General features: G+C 43.2%; 1 long non-coding RNA gene across 1 annotated transcript in view; it reads right to left on the reverse strand.

Moving 5' to 3' along the window:
• LOC138526107 (uncharacterized) overlaps nucleotides 1-13528 on the reverse strand; it is a 406617-nt gene that overhangs the window by 205723 nt on the left and 187366 nt on the right. The window lies entirely within an intron of this gene.

Consider the following 13528-nt stretch of genomic DNA (forward strand, 5'->3'; position numbering starts at 1 on the left):
GGAGCCGCATACGATTTTCTGCAAAAACCCGCCTCTACCGAAAAAAAAATTGAGTCTAGCAGGTGAGAAAAAATCTAAAAATATCAAAACAAGTAAAACAAGCACCTCGGCGAGTTCAAAGCAATTTATCAAAATGCTCACTGTTCCCACTAAGCATAGCCAGGTGGCTTCTTCTGCGGTAACAAAAAAATATATGCAATTGAGTCAAATCCGCAAATTAAAACTTGCAACCACAAATAATATTCCAACATCTATAGTCTCCTATGCTCCACTGGATAACTTAGTTCAAGCGGTCCAGAATCCCGAAAATCAGCAATCTGGGTTGGAAGTCCAGCATTCCATCCAGGCAGCGTGTGCTAATATAGACCAAGCCTCATTGGAAAGCACTGCCGATTTGACTTCCAAGGAAAAATAATCAAGCCAAGTGCTGCCCCCCAAATCCAGTAAATCTATCACACTTTCTGAAAATGAACAAGCTGCTCTAGTAATTCGGAGACAATAAATTCGAAAGGAAGTTGATTCCTACATGAGCAGATTTTCGTCTATACCGACACTCCAAGCTCCGTCTCTTTGCCCAGTGATTTCCACCACTGAAATAAATCAGCATTTTGTACTGAAGCCCTCGGTCCCATTCAAGTGCAATAAAAGCGCAGAAGCTGAATCCTCTTCTCCTTCCTCGTCTGTGCATGATGCGGAAATTGCAAAATTGCTGCAATCACTGCGCCCTTTGCAAAACAAATCTGCTTCTACCGCTGCGCCAATTCTTCAAAACAAAAACCTACCTGTAAAGCCAATTCTGAAAACAAAAGTGCGAAATGAGCATGACATTGCCTTAATATTGGGGTGTCGTCCACCGCCGCATCCATAATATGTTCTCAAAAGGCATAGTATCTTAGAATTGTTTTCAGATATCCCGCTATTGCAGGATATCGGCTCCGCAGATATTGCACAGGTAGAATTTTTCAATGACAGCTCTGTGAGCACGGCATGTTTGTGTGTCACGTCTCCAGTTGTCAGAAATCTCATTTGGGAGGCTAAAGATCGGCTCCTAGGATTAGGATTTCTATTATTATTAGGACCAACAAGCTCCCAAAATGCACTTCCAAATGCAGGTGTGTGGATTGAATCCGCTACAAAAGATCTTGGTAATGTTCCCTTTGTTAAATCAGCAGTTGATGTGTCCTCCAAATGCTGTTGTAATTGTGATTCCAGAAGTTAACTAAAGTATAAAGTTGAAAATGAACGTCTTATAACTCTTGCATCTTGGAATACGCTGAGTTTTCGCCATTTACTTAATAGTAAGCAAGACACACTTAACAACCTTGATGTGATTTTTTTACAGGAAACTTGGTTAACGACCGAACCTTCTTGGGATAACCATGTGCTTCATTTTTTGCCAGCCTTGAAGGGAGAGAAAGGTCGTCCTATGTCAGGTCTCCTGACCGGATCCAAATTGAGTTCAAAGACTAGCATCATTTTTACTTATGCTCCAAACTCCTTTTCCCAACTAACTATTATTTCAATTGAAGCAATTTTATACACAATAGTTAACTTATACTGGAATCCCAAAGGCATTGACAATCAGAGGTTTTTAGTTGACCTTTCTACTATGCTGGATTACATTGTACTTGTTCTGAAAATTCAGTACACAATTGTGGCTGGCGATCTTAATCTTCATTGTCTTCTGCAAAAGAATGCGGTAGTAGATTCGAGACGTACAATGTGGGAACAACTTATGTATGCTAGAGGTTTTTGTATGTTAAATGGGAGTAGTCTTGATAATAGTGATTCTAAACACACTTGGCAACAGGGCATCTTAAAAGCCACTATTGATTACATTTATGTGGACGATAAATTATTTTCTAAAATCAAAACATTCCACATAAAGTCAAAGCTAAACAGTGATCATCAAATGCTTACTGTTGAATGGCTGGTCACTGTGGCCCCAATCACTCCGTGTCCAATAGTTGTTACAGGCACTTTATCTGTTAGCAACCAGTTAAATCGTATAAATTGGAATGAAACAAACTTTAATGATTTTGACAAATCTTTACAAGCTGCTTTTCGTCACTCTCGAGAAAACATGCTAGCAATCGACACTCCCTACTACGATCTCATGCAACGCTTTGCGGATAAAAATGCACGTAATTGTCGATCTTATAGAGCTAATCATATGTTTGATGTGGAAGTCAAAAATAGAAAAACTGAATTTCGCTTCCAAAAACAGGAAGCTATGAAGTTACCTTTGAGTGTCAGATCAAAAGCAATAACCAAAGCTAAAACCACATATAGAAACTGGCGGTGATGGTATCGTAGCAAATTGCTTCAACAGGATGGTGAGTTAATGCTACGAGTTACTTGTGAGCAAAATGCGGCCCAAATTTGGAAAGTGTTGAATAATGTCCTATCTCCTGCGCAGACCATGTCTCAAATTCACAGTGTTGCGGAAGCGAGTTGGATTAGTTATTTTTCTAAAATCTATGCGCTTCCTTCCTGTTTAGGTTTAGACTCCAAGACGATCCCTTATAGCACGTTTCATATCACTATTGCCAAGTCTGACATATTGTACTTCATCAACAAAATAAGTCAGTCAAGAGCTCCGGGTCCTGATGGCCTGTCTAATAAAATCTTCAAACAACATCCGGAAATATGGTCATCGATTCTTTATCAAATTTTTTAACACATTAACATCACGCAAAATATACCTTCTTCTTGGAAACGCTCTTTAATTGTCCCCATTCATAAAAAAGGCGATCGGTGTCTCCAGAAGAATTATAGACCTATCGCCTTATTAGATGCACCCGGGAAACTTTATAGTCACATTATTTTACAAGAACTGAACATGTGGACCATTAAAGAGTGTAAAAGAGACCCGTTTCAAACTTGCTTCGTTGCTGGATTAGGGACTTCTGTGAACCTAATCACTTTAAATATGTTAAAGTTCAAATATTTTGAAATCAACCAACCAATCTATGTGGCATTCGTGGACTTCCGCGTAGCGTTTGATTCGGTTAATCGAACCTTACTATTTAATAAATTACAAAAATATGGTTGTCCATCATCTCTTCTAACTGTGATTAAAAAACTTCACACAAACACTAGTATGCAAGTTAGACTATCACTTGATGGCTTATTATCTGCAAATATTAAGACCCTAAGGGGGTTAAAACAAGGTTACATACTGGCATCGACATTGTTTAACCTGTTTCTGTTGGATATAGGAGTTTCTTTTGAAGATATTGAGTCTGATTCACCAAAGTTGGGATTACAAAAGATCATATGGATCTTATATGCCGCTGATCTTGTATTACTTTCCCAAACACCTAAATTCCTGCAAGAATTGTTAAATAAATTAGATGCTTATGTTTGCAATAACAACTTGACCATCAATGCGGCTAAAACACAAATAGTGATTTGTCAAAGAAATAGGAATGCAAAAATGGCAAACTATCAGTGGTTTCTGCAGACTACGCCATTAAAGGTCGTCCCCTATTATAAATACTTAGGCCTTCCCTTTTCAGGATCCGTGAAAAACCAGATCTATGATGACATTCTGAAGGCCAAAACAACAACTCTAATATCCCAAGCGAAGATAATATTGCACAAGTATGGCAAATTCACATCAACCCATGTTGTTACCTTTTTTAATCAGAAAGCAGTGCCTATTCTCTCCTATGGAGCGGACACTTTCCTACCGCAATCAAGAACATTCTGGGATCGCTTGGAAGGAAAATCTTGGAAAGCAGTTTTTTGTTTACCCTCCTGTACTCCTATCTGCTTTCTTAGATATGAATTGGGCTTGATTTCAATGTTTGGGCGGGTACTCTGGAAGTTATGTAATTTCTATCGTAAATGTTTATTGGGAGTTAATATACCAAATATCTTAGGTTCAGTAGCGGTGTACATTTGCTCATCAAGAGATGAGTTTCCAAAGAAGTGGGTTAAAGTCATCTTGAATGCACTTGTTGATGCTGATATCTCAATTGATTTGTTACTTACTAATCCTGAAAAAGCCAAGAAACAACTATATCAGCATGATTGGATCTTGACGCAACAGTTTTGTACAAGCGATGGAGATTTTGATTTAAACTTGTTCCCACATAAGAGAGTTAAACAAATGGGATATTATCTGATAAAATGTCCATCACCTTTTGTGTGCTCTAAAATGCTAAGGTTACGCCTAAATCTTTGCCCGACAAATCAGATTCTGGCAAGGCGTGGTCTAATCTCTGAAAATGAAAACTTCTGCCGATTTTGTAAAAATCTAAAGCAGTTAGAGACATTATCTCATTTAGTAGTTGATTGTCCTGCACTCTCTGGATTACGAGAACACTATTTTCGCAATATATTGCAATTCTCATGTGATCGTCCTTCCTATGAAATATGGAGTTTATTAATTATGAGCAACCGAACTGTTATCCATATTGCGCTTACGCAGTTCATAAAAACAATTCTGCCGCGTAATCTCCTTTTTAATGAAAATTGAAAAATCATACTGTTTTATGTTCTGCTATAGATTGTGTTCAGTTCAAATGTGATGCTAACTATTTTATGAAACAGTGTTTTTTTTACTAAAAGTGCACCCTATTATATGTTAATGAACTTTTGAACATACTTGTGTTATTTTAAACATTTGTGGTACCGTGATGATACACTTTAATAGTGGATTCGACTACAATGCTGAAGAAAAACAATATAATGTTTTTGTTTGTATTAATTATTTGTTTAATTATGCTGTAAAAGAGACCTTTTGAAAGGTTGAATTTTTCAGCCAAACAAAAAAAAAATAATAATTAGTGTTAGGAAGCCCTGCCTCCGAAACCTCAGCTGGTCTGTCAAAGACATGGCAGAGGCCGGCAAAGCAACACCCTCGCCCTCCAACCAGTAGTCGCCCACCACAAGAACTCAACAGGGTGCGACCCCTGGAGCCATATTGTCTGGCGCCATTAAAGAAGAAAACAGCTATACGTACAACACTGGTGAATGAACCACACATATATAGTGTGAGTGACCCTTATCCATTGTGAATTGTCATGGCACAGGACCTGTACTTATAGAATGTTAATTCCAAAACAGGCTTACTTCTGACGTTTGCAAATCCGAGGAAGACCGATATTGTTGTTTCTTACTCCAAGGAGGGGCCCCATTACTATTCTGATATTTATTTTCTAGTGTCCAACCCAAGGAGAAGCCATCCTCTGACTTGTTATCCTGGTTCTAACTCTTAGGAAAAGACATCCTGTTATTTGTTTGAGTTGTACCTTTCCTTTGTTTGTTTACAAACAAAACCACTTTAAGTTATCCTTTCAGTCAATATGCCTCATTGATCCCCACTTGTTTTTATGACACATCCCAGCTACAGCTAAAACTGGCTCAGTGTTCTGGGAACATACATAAGCTTTCCCTAGTCACACCCAATTTTATTAATTGTTTGAAATAAAAACACAGGTTTACCAGTTTCTACTCTGCTGATCATACAAACAACGTTTTCTGTTTAAGGAAAGAAGCATGGTAATAGGTAAACTGCTCTTGGGGCGCACACATACATACACACACACACACACACACACACGCCTTGTTCACACATGATATAAGTAACATTTATTTTGGTTACATTTATTTCAAGAAAAAGGAGAGCTGCTCCCAAGCTCTGGGTGGTATGTGGACGCTGCAGTAGAGTGGGCATGGCTCTCACCTCCCCTGAAGCCCGCCTCTGACACTTCCTCAAGCCAGCCATTTCCCCGGTCCTCTGTTTATTTTTGTTGGGGGTTATTTTGGTAGGAGTGGGGAATAGGCGGTGGGCACCCATGGGTACAAGAGGTGCCAAAGGCTTAGTGGGTCTCAAGGAATCCTTTATATTATCACAGTGTGTGAGGGGCACTTCGGCAGGTTTAGGCAGCGACACTGCCAGGGGAGCGGACAAACTAAGGCCAGTTACTGCACAGACACCTGCATCAGAATGCCTGATTAGTCCAGATTTATAAAAACAATACCTCATTGGTGTATGTGGCGGAAAAGAATATAACAAATTGTCATTTTGATAATGCATCTAACAATGATTGCCATGGCAGAGGTATGTTTCAGCTTCCCTTCTTGTGCTTATCTGTCCCATTGGTTTTGCCAATAGAGCGGCCTGGTAAAAACCAACTTGGCCCCGTATGCGCCAAAATCAATTATGCCAAGATGCGAATGACCTGGACAATGCAAAGATACGCCAAGGACCATTACCTTGTGGTAAGTTCAGAAGAGGGGTGCTTTATTGCTGTTAGAGCGTTCCACTCAAAGAATGTAGAGTGTTCTGTTTAAAACAAGGAAAGACACATTAAAACATTGGAATGTTGGCAGATCCCATGCAGGCAATGGAGAGGCAGAGGGCAATAATGGGGCGATATTACCCTCGGCGACAGGCCGACCCTGCTGGTAACGGCCGCCGCCCAAGTTAATGGCCTGAGCAAAGGGAGGGGTGGCAGTGCCATTAACGAGAGGGTCGGCCCACCGCCAAGGGTACATTCACCATTAGCACCCATGTAGGGTGCTAATGGTGTATATATATATATATATTTTTTTTTTTTTTTAAATAAACTTACCTTTGCTGCATGGCCCGGCGCTGCAGTTCCCGGGTCTGTTTTATATGTTGATGACTGTGCCATCATCAACATTGAAAACAGACCCGGGAAAGCACTGCGCAGTGCGGCACCGCACAGCAAAGGTAAGTTTCATTAGTTTTTTTCTTAAAAAATACCCACTCTTAGCGCCTGCATAGGAAACTACACAAGTGCTAAGAGGAGAGGTGAGGGGGCGGGCAGGGAAAGGAAGTCGGAGGAGGGAAGCAAAGGTGGCGCTGGCTAGTTGCACCCAAGCTGCTCGGAATGCGGGCTTCTACCAAACAATGGAGCCCGCATTTAAGGGCATCCAGGATGCCCAGCGCTCCCTTCCAGGGTGTTAACGGTTGTTATATGTCGCCTCTTCCAAAATGTAAAAGTTTCTAATTTGTACTTCCTTGGTTTAAATAAAACATTCCCCCCTTATTGGTTGACATGTTTAATAGCAATAATGCCCCCCACCTATGACCATTACAGTTTGGCAACGTTCATTGGCCCTTCTGGTAATATATTGGCAACGTTCATTGGCCCTCCTTAAATATATAATGCGCAATATACCAATGTCCTCTACAGAGATTTGAAAAAGAAGAGTTTCATAAATAAAAATATCACTACATGACAGGGAAATGTAAGTTTCAACAGGAAAGCCAAGGAAAGAGGATTGTGGATGCAATGTTGAGGAACTTTCATCAGGTTGTGGAGTATTGAGAGAATTGTGAAAAATGGAAGAGAAAAAAAGGATATTGTGCAACATGATGAGTCTCAGTGGAAGACCGGGTAGGCAGGGCCTAAACCGGGAATGTAGGGACTTTATTATTTATTAGGCGCTGCATTGGTCAATCACGCCTGCTGTACAGTAGGCCGGTCTATAGTTACCAAATACTTGACTGCCTTAATTGGAGCTCCTGTGCAGGCTGCTTGTTTCACAATCCTGCATCCGCTTAGTTGGAACAATCTCCCAATGCATCATACAATAAGTGATAATATTATTGACCTTATTTGTTATACCGCTATGCCTTGTTTGTTTACCCCTTTCTACATTATGGGGCCAAGCTTTGCTTGGGGCTAACACCCCCAAAATAGTTAACTAACACGCTGTAATGACCACACATGGCATCAGTAACACCAGTGCTACAGTCCCATAATGGTGCTGGGCGTAGCACCATTTGCCTTGTGTGTTACATCACATGCACCCGTTTATTGCAGCACACATCACCAGGTTGTGGGCCAGGGGGGCTATTTGTTGTGTCTGTGCCTCTGACAGTGAGTAACAGATATGTCCCACAGCTTGGGCCAATGGAGAGGAGGTGGAAGTCCCTTTCACGGGAAGGTGGGTGCAATAAGAGTTGTTAATCCCCCCCCAACCCACTGCTGGGGGCCCTAGGACCTGCTGGAGACAGCCAGGGCACAAATACGTTTACTTCACCCGTTATCCTGGGAGGATAGCTTAATGGCAACGTGTGCGCCTTGGAAGCAAGAAGACAAGAAGCAACACAGGTTCGATCCCTGGGTCCGTGCTTAGAAACCTCTGGGTGTTTAAGCGCGTTATAAATACGCAACTAAGATTAACAAAAACAATTATGCAAATAAAAAAAAAAACAATTCCTGTAACAGCGCCTTGATGCCCGCAGGCTGTCTGAGCGCTTTAAAAATGCAAAATAAATAAATAACTAGCGCTCTGCTAAACATCTGCCACTCAGATGGCAGTTTTTAGAACACTGTGAGTCTGCTTAAATAATTAACATTGAATTGCAACTGATGCAGTTTTCATAATACCAAATGAGATGATTGGTGTTGCTGTCACCCTGTCACCCTGTGCAAATCAGGGAATGAACTCCATACTGATGAGCATTGGGCCCAATGCAGGGATCATTTCATAGTAGCATCCAGTGGAGAAGCACTGACCAATCAGGAAGCCAGGAATACTGGCAAGCCCACAGTAAACACCTACTTTCTCTCCTGACCGCGGGCGTCTTTGTTAAGTAACTGCAATTTTATTTTGAGTGCCCCAGGCCGTGGTACCCATTCGCCCTGCCTTCCCCACCCTCCACCTCTGTAACACCGTCAAGTTCCTGTAAGATCTCATGTTGGAACTCTACAAAACACCAAAAACAAATACATGCATACAAATGTGGAGTTTTAGAGCTTTCAACTTTTACAATTAATTAATAATCAGATGGTGCATCCGAGCCTTGGAATGCAGCCAATAACCATAGTTGTTGTGCTGCATTCCAAGCCATCTGACGAACTCCTCTCACCTCCCATTTCTGCACGTTCAAAAGTACCTGTCATTGGCTGGTGGCACTGCCACCAAGGTCTTCTGCTTTACTGGCTGCACCTCTCAAATCCGAGCACAAGATAGAAATAGATAGAGGGCTCGAAGGAATTCCCTTTTAATGTTCAATGGTGCTATTGGTAGTTTTTAGACACCACCTATAAGCTGAAACTATTGCATTACAGTACAGATAAGGAGACATTGCATATAAGGAAGGACACACTCCGTGTAGGAGTTTTTTGGTTATTTGCCAACCCATTGCCTGGCCATGGCCATGCTAATCCCTATGGCCAATCGCTTCCAGTTCCTGCCCCACCCCGCCCAAAACACCTCCTCATGGGAACTCTTTGAGCTCACTTTAATTAAGCCTTACCATCAAACTTTGCACTCCATGTGCTTGCTAGCGTTTTTTCGAAGCAGTCTTCTGAGATTTAATAATTTTATTGGAACTGTAAACTTACTGCTGGTGTAATAATAATGTTTTGACCAGGTCTGCCTCCAGCCACTCGATTTATTAGCACTATGCGTGCCCTTCACTGAAGTTCCGTTAAAAACAAGCATTGGCAAAGCCAACAGTTTTGGGTTGTGTATAAGTATTAGGTATTTTCTAGGCACTGCTATTAGACACCCAGGTATTCACACCATTTTGTACCTGCCACCTTCACTAGTCAGTTAATACCATTACAGCAGTGCCTGGCAAATGTCTTTTCCAGATCTACAAAAAAGCCCAAACAGTTGGCATTGCCAATGCTTGTTTTAACATGAGCCCTAATCATTCCTTGCTGTCCTTTTATTTGACTCGCTATTACCCAACAGCTCATTTTGATCAGCGTATTAAATCCTGTTGGATGAGCCTGTGGCAAGAGTGGGGACAGATGTTCAACATCAATGCCATGGACGGCACAGCATTCTCCAATACAAAATACCTGTGTGCTCAATAACCCGAAAGTAGAAGGTCACAGAACTGTCAAGAGCCCGCCCCAAGTCCCAGACCAAGGAGATGCTGATAACCGAAATGTATCCACTGAAGCCACAAGAAGAATGGAGAAAAAATGTGGTGCTAGCGACCACGACATGATGCATAGAGCCAAGTCCCACAAAGAAATCCAACAAGCATCCGAGATTTTGAGATTGGTCGACGAGAAGCAGCATCATAATGTTAGTTTGCATGCTCTACCAAAACCATGGTATGTTACATGCTTATAGTCAGATGCCGAGATCTGAAGATACAAGAGACGATTTTAGCGGCAAATAAAAACCACTTTTCTGGAAGCTCTCAACATTGCACAAACAGTCGATGAAGTTTCAGCACTTAGGAAGGAAAGCGAAAGGAAATGCAACTCAATGTTAATGCCAATGGAAACAACAGACGCCCTTCAGACAAGGAACTACATAAAGTCGTTGGCAGGGGTTCCAGGTGGCACTGATGTGGAGAAAATTAGGACAAGAGCTATACCAGTGACCGCACATGTTCGGCCTGCAATAAAGCGAGACACTACTCCAAAGTTTTCTGAACCGTCAATTGGAGGACCCTTAAGATAGTAAATGCTTCCTCTGAGTCAGAAGAGCAAAGTAAAGAACTCACTGTCGAGACTGCTTCTAAGACGAAAACATCCAACGCGTACTGCAAGGTAGGACTCAACCAGGCAGAAATCAGTGTCTTAGCAGTCGCAAGGTCAGACCTTATGTTCTCCACATGAAACTACCCAACAGCTGCTTAAATTCTGAATCATTACGCCTCCTACCTGCATCTGGTAAATCTGGAGTTTATGGGGGCAGAAGGATTTCCTTGTTAAGGTACACATACCTGCCAGTCGGTTCAAGGACCGAGTCAATAAGGGGAATGTGTATGCCACAAATGCAGGGAGCCCAGTTTTTGGGTGGCATGAACAGAGGGCTCTCTGTATGAAATTTGACCTGTGCCATTCAGAACAAGTGTACTCTGCTGTGACCGAAGACTACCGCCATATTAAAGACAGACACCATTAAGTAATCGGGGCATGTAGAGGGCGTGGTGAGGGGCTGCACCCACCTGATTATGTTTTAGCAGGATGTGATACCAGTTAGGCAATGGTGCACCCAGTTTGAAGGAGCTTTTCCAAGAGATAGTAAAAACACTGCATGATAGAAACCACAGAAGCCACAGAATGGATGAGCCCCATCATACTCATTAAGAAAAAAGAAAGGGGAAGTTTACGTATGTGAATCAACATGTCTATCCTCAATGAAGCAATGATCGCCAAGAGCTACCCACTCCCTAAAACATCTGAACTGGTGTTAATGCAATGCATGGCAAATCACTGCACAAAGCTTGACATGAAGAACGCTTACGACCAGACAAAGCTTCATGAGTCGTCCAAGCACTTAACGGCATTAATCACATCCATTGTCACATTCCAACAAACATGCATGCCATTTGGGCGATCGACCACCAGCTGTTGTTTTCCAGATGATGGAACGATCTGCTAGAAGACATATGGCCTCATTACACGGACGGCGGTAAGGGTTAATGGTCACCGTTAATGGTACCGGTGACCGTTAACCCTTACCGCCTTACTACGAGGTCCCTTTGCGGGTTGGAGACTTTAACGCCTGCTTTTTGCAGGCGTTAAAAACCAACCCGCAAAGGGACCAGGGAGCTAATTACGGTACCGCAATTTGCGGTGCCGTAATTAGCACCTTCCCCATTCCCATTATGCCCTATGGGGCAAAAATGGGAATGGGGAAGGGCAATGGGGGAAGGGGGAATTACCACCCCACCAACCTTGGAATAGGGCGGTAATTCCCCTCTCCACCAAGGCGGTGCCAGCATTTTACCGGCATGGACCAGGGTGCTAATAGCACCTTGGTCCACCGCCGTCCGTGTAATGAGGCCCATAGTCAATGTAGGCTACTTTCAAGGCTGGCCTAAAACTCAGGAAGGAGAAGTGTCAGTTCAATGTAGATGTCATGAATCGCAGGGTGCGCCCCTTTTGGGCCTCATGGTCCCTGTCACAACAGGCTTATACACATTAATACCTCCAATATGGCCTTCCAACGCATTCCCTTCTCGCTCCATGCGTTGGACGTAACCTTTCTCTATTTCTAGACCACGCCTTCTGCTGCTCTACGCGTCTCAATGCTGTTGCGAAGTGGCGACCAGACGTGTGCTCCGTAGCTCGCGGTTCTTCTCCTTTCCACTCCGCTTTCCCTTCCTTGAACCCCCCCCCTTCTTCTTTCTTCCTGGATTCGAGTTCTAGCGAACTTACCTTGCCTCCTGGATTCCTGGATTCGGCCTCCTGGAAAACTGAACGCATTCTGGATTCGGCAGAGACACGGGCCGCCTTCTTCAAAACCTGTTCCATCCGAAAGAAGGCAGCATCCAAGGACGCCGGTAAAGAACGGATTCAGGTGAGAAGGGGGGAACTCCATGACAGTTTGAGACGCTACCCAATCGAAAGCGATATTGACATGGAGGCTGCCGTGCAGGACTTGATGCGTCGTATGCAGGAACTATCAACCGAGGTACAGAATCTGAAAGCGGAGAACGCCGCTCTCAAACAATTGGTCCTATCCCGGGATTCTGCTACAAAAGAGAGGGTTATACTGGGCGGAGTCGTGGATAAATACGACGGCTCAGCAAAGACCCTTTGTGTATTCCTGGATTCGTGCTTGGTTCACTTTACCTTTAAGCCTTACTATTTTGGACCCCCAGGGCCAAGGTGGGTTTTATAATCTCTCACCTTTCCGGGAATGCCTTGACTTGGGCCACTCCCCTCGTTAACTCTAGTGATGCCCTCCTGGACGATTATGATGGGTTTATACGGGCCCTAAAAGACATGTTTGACCGCCCTGAGCAGGTCTACAGCGCACAAGAACGCTTGTTAGACTTTCAGCAAGGGGCCCAGGATATGCTCACGTATGTGACCCGATTTAAACAACTGGAAACTGAGGCGAGTTTTACCCTGTTCAGGAGAGGATTGAACGAAGAAATTAAGGATGAGCTGGCCAGAGTGGCACGACCAAGCTCATTCCAGGCAATAATGGATCTTGCCATGCAGATTGACTTCCGTATCCAGGAAAGGAAGTCAGAAAAGAAAAAATGCAGGGGAACTCCTTCCAAGGTATCATTTGAGGGTACCCCCAGACCGGAAATCAACCCAAGCCCAGTCTCAGAATCCAAGCCCATGCAGATTGGGGCCTTTCGTTGACCCATATCTCCACAAGAGAGAATGAGGAGAATTCATACGGGCTTGTGCATGTACTGCGCCTCAGATAAGCATTGGGTTAGGGAGTGTCCTTTAGCACCCCCTCGGCGTTCGGCCAGTTGCCGATCCTAGATGGAGCAGATGAACTAACCTGGACAAAACAATTTGGTGGTACTACAAGCCTTTTTATCACCATCCAAGAATACAAACTATTCCATTTTGGCCCTGGTAGACTGCGGAGCTACGGGAATATTCATCGATCATGAGTGGGTTGCTAAACATCAGATTCCCTACGAAACACGAAGCACCATGCAGCCTGTGGAGGCTATCGACAGAAGACCCCTCACATCAAGGCCCATAAGCCTTCAGACCAAGGAGATCCAGCTTTCAATAAATCACCATCAAGAGCTGATCAGGTTTGACATTATTAAGTCAGCTCATTACCCCTTGGTATTGGGCATGCC

The sequence above is a fragment of the Ambystoma mexicanum genome, chromosome 1q, assembly GCF_040938575.1.
Source record: "Ambystoma mexicanum isolate Mex_15411 chromosome 1q, UKY_AmexF1_1, whole genome shotgun sequence".
Lineage (NCBI taxonomy): Eukaryota > Metazoa > Chordata > Amphibia > Caudata > Ambystomatidae > Ambystoma > Ambystoma mexicanum.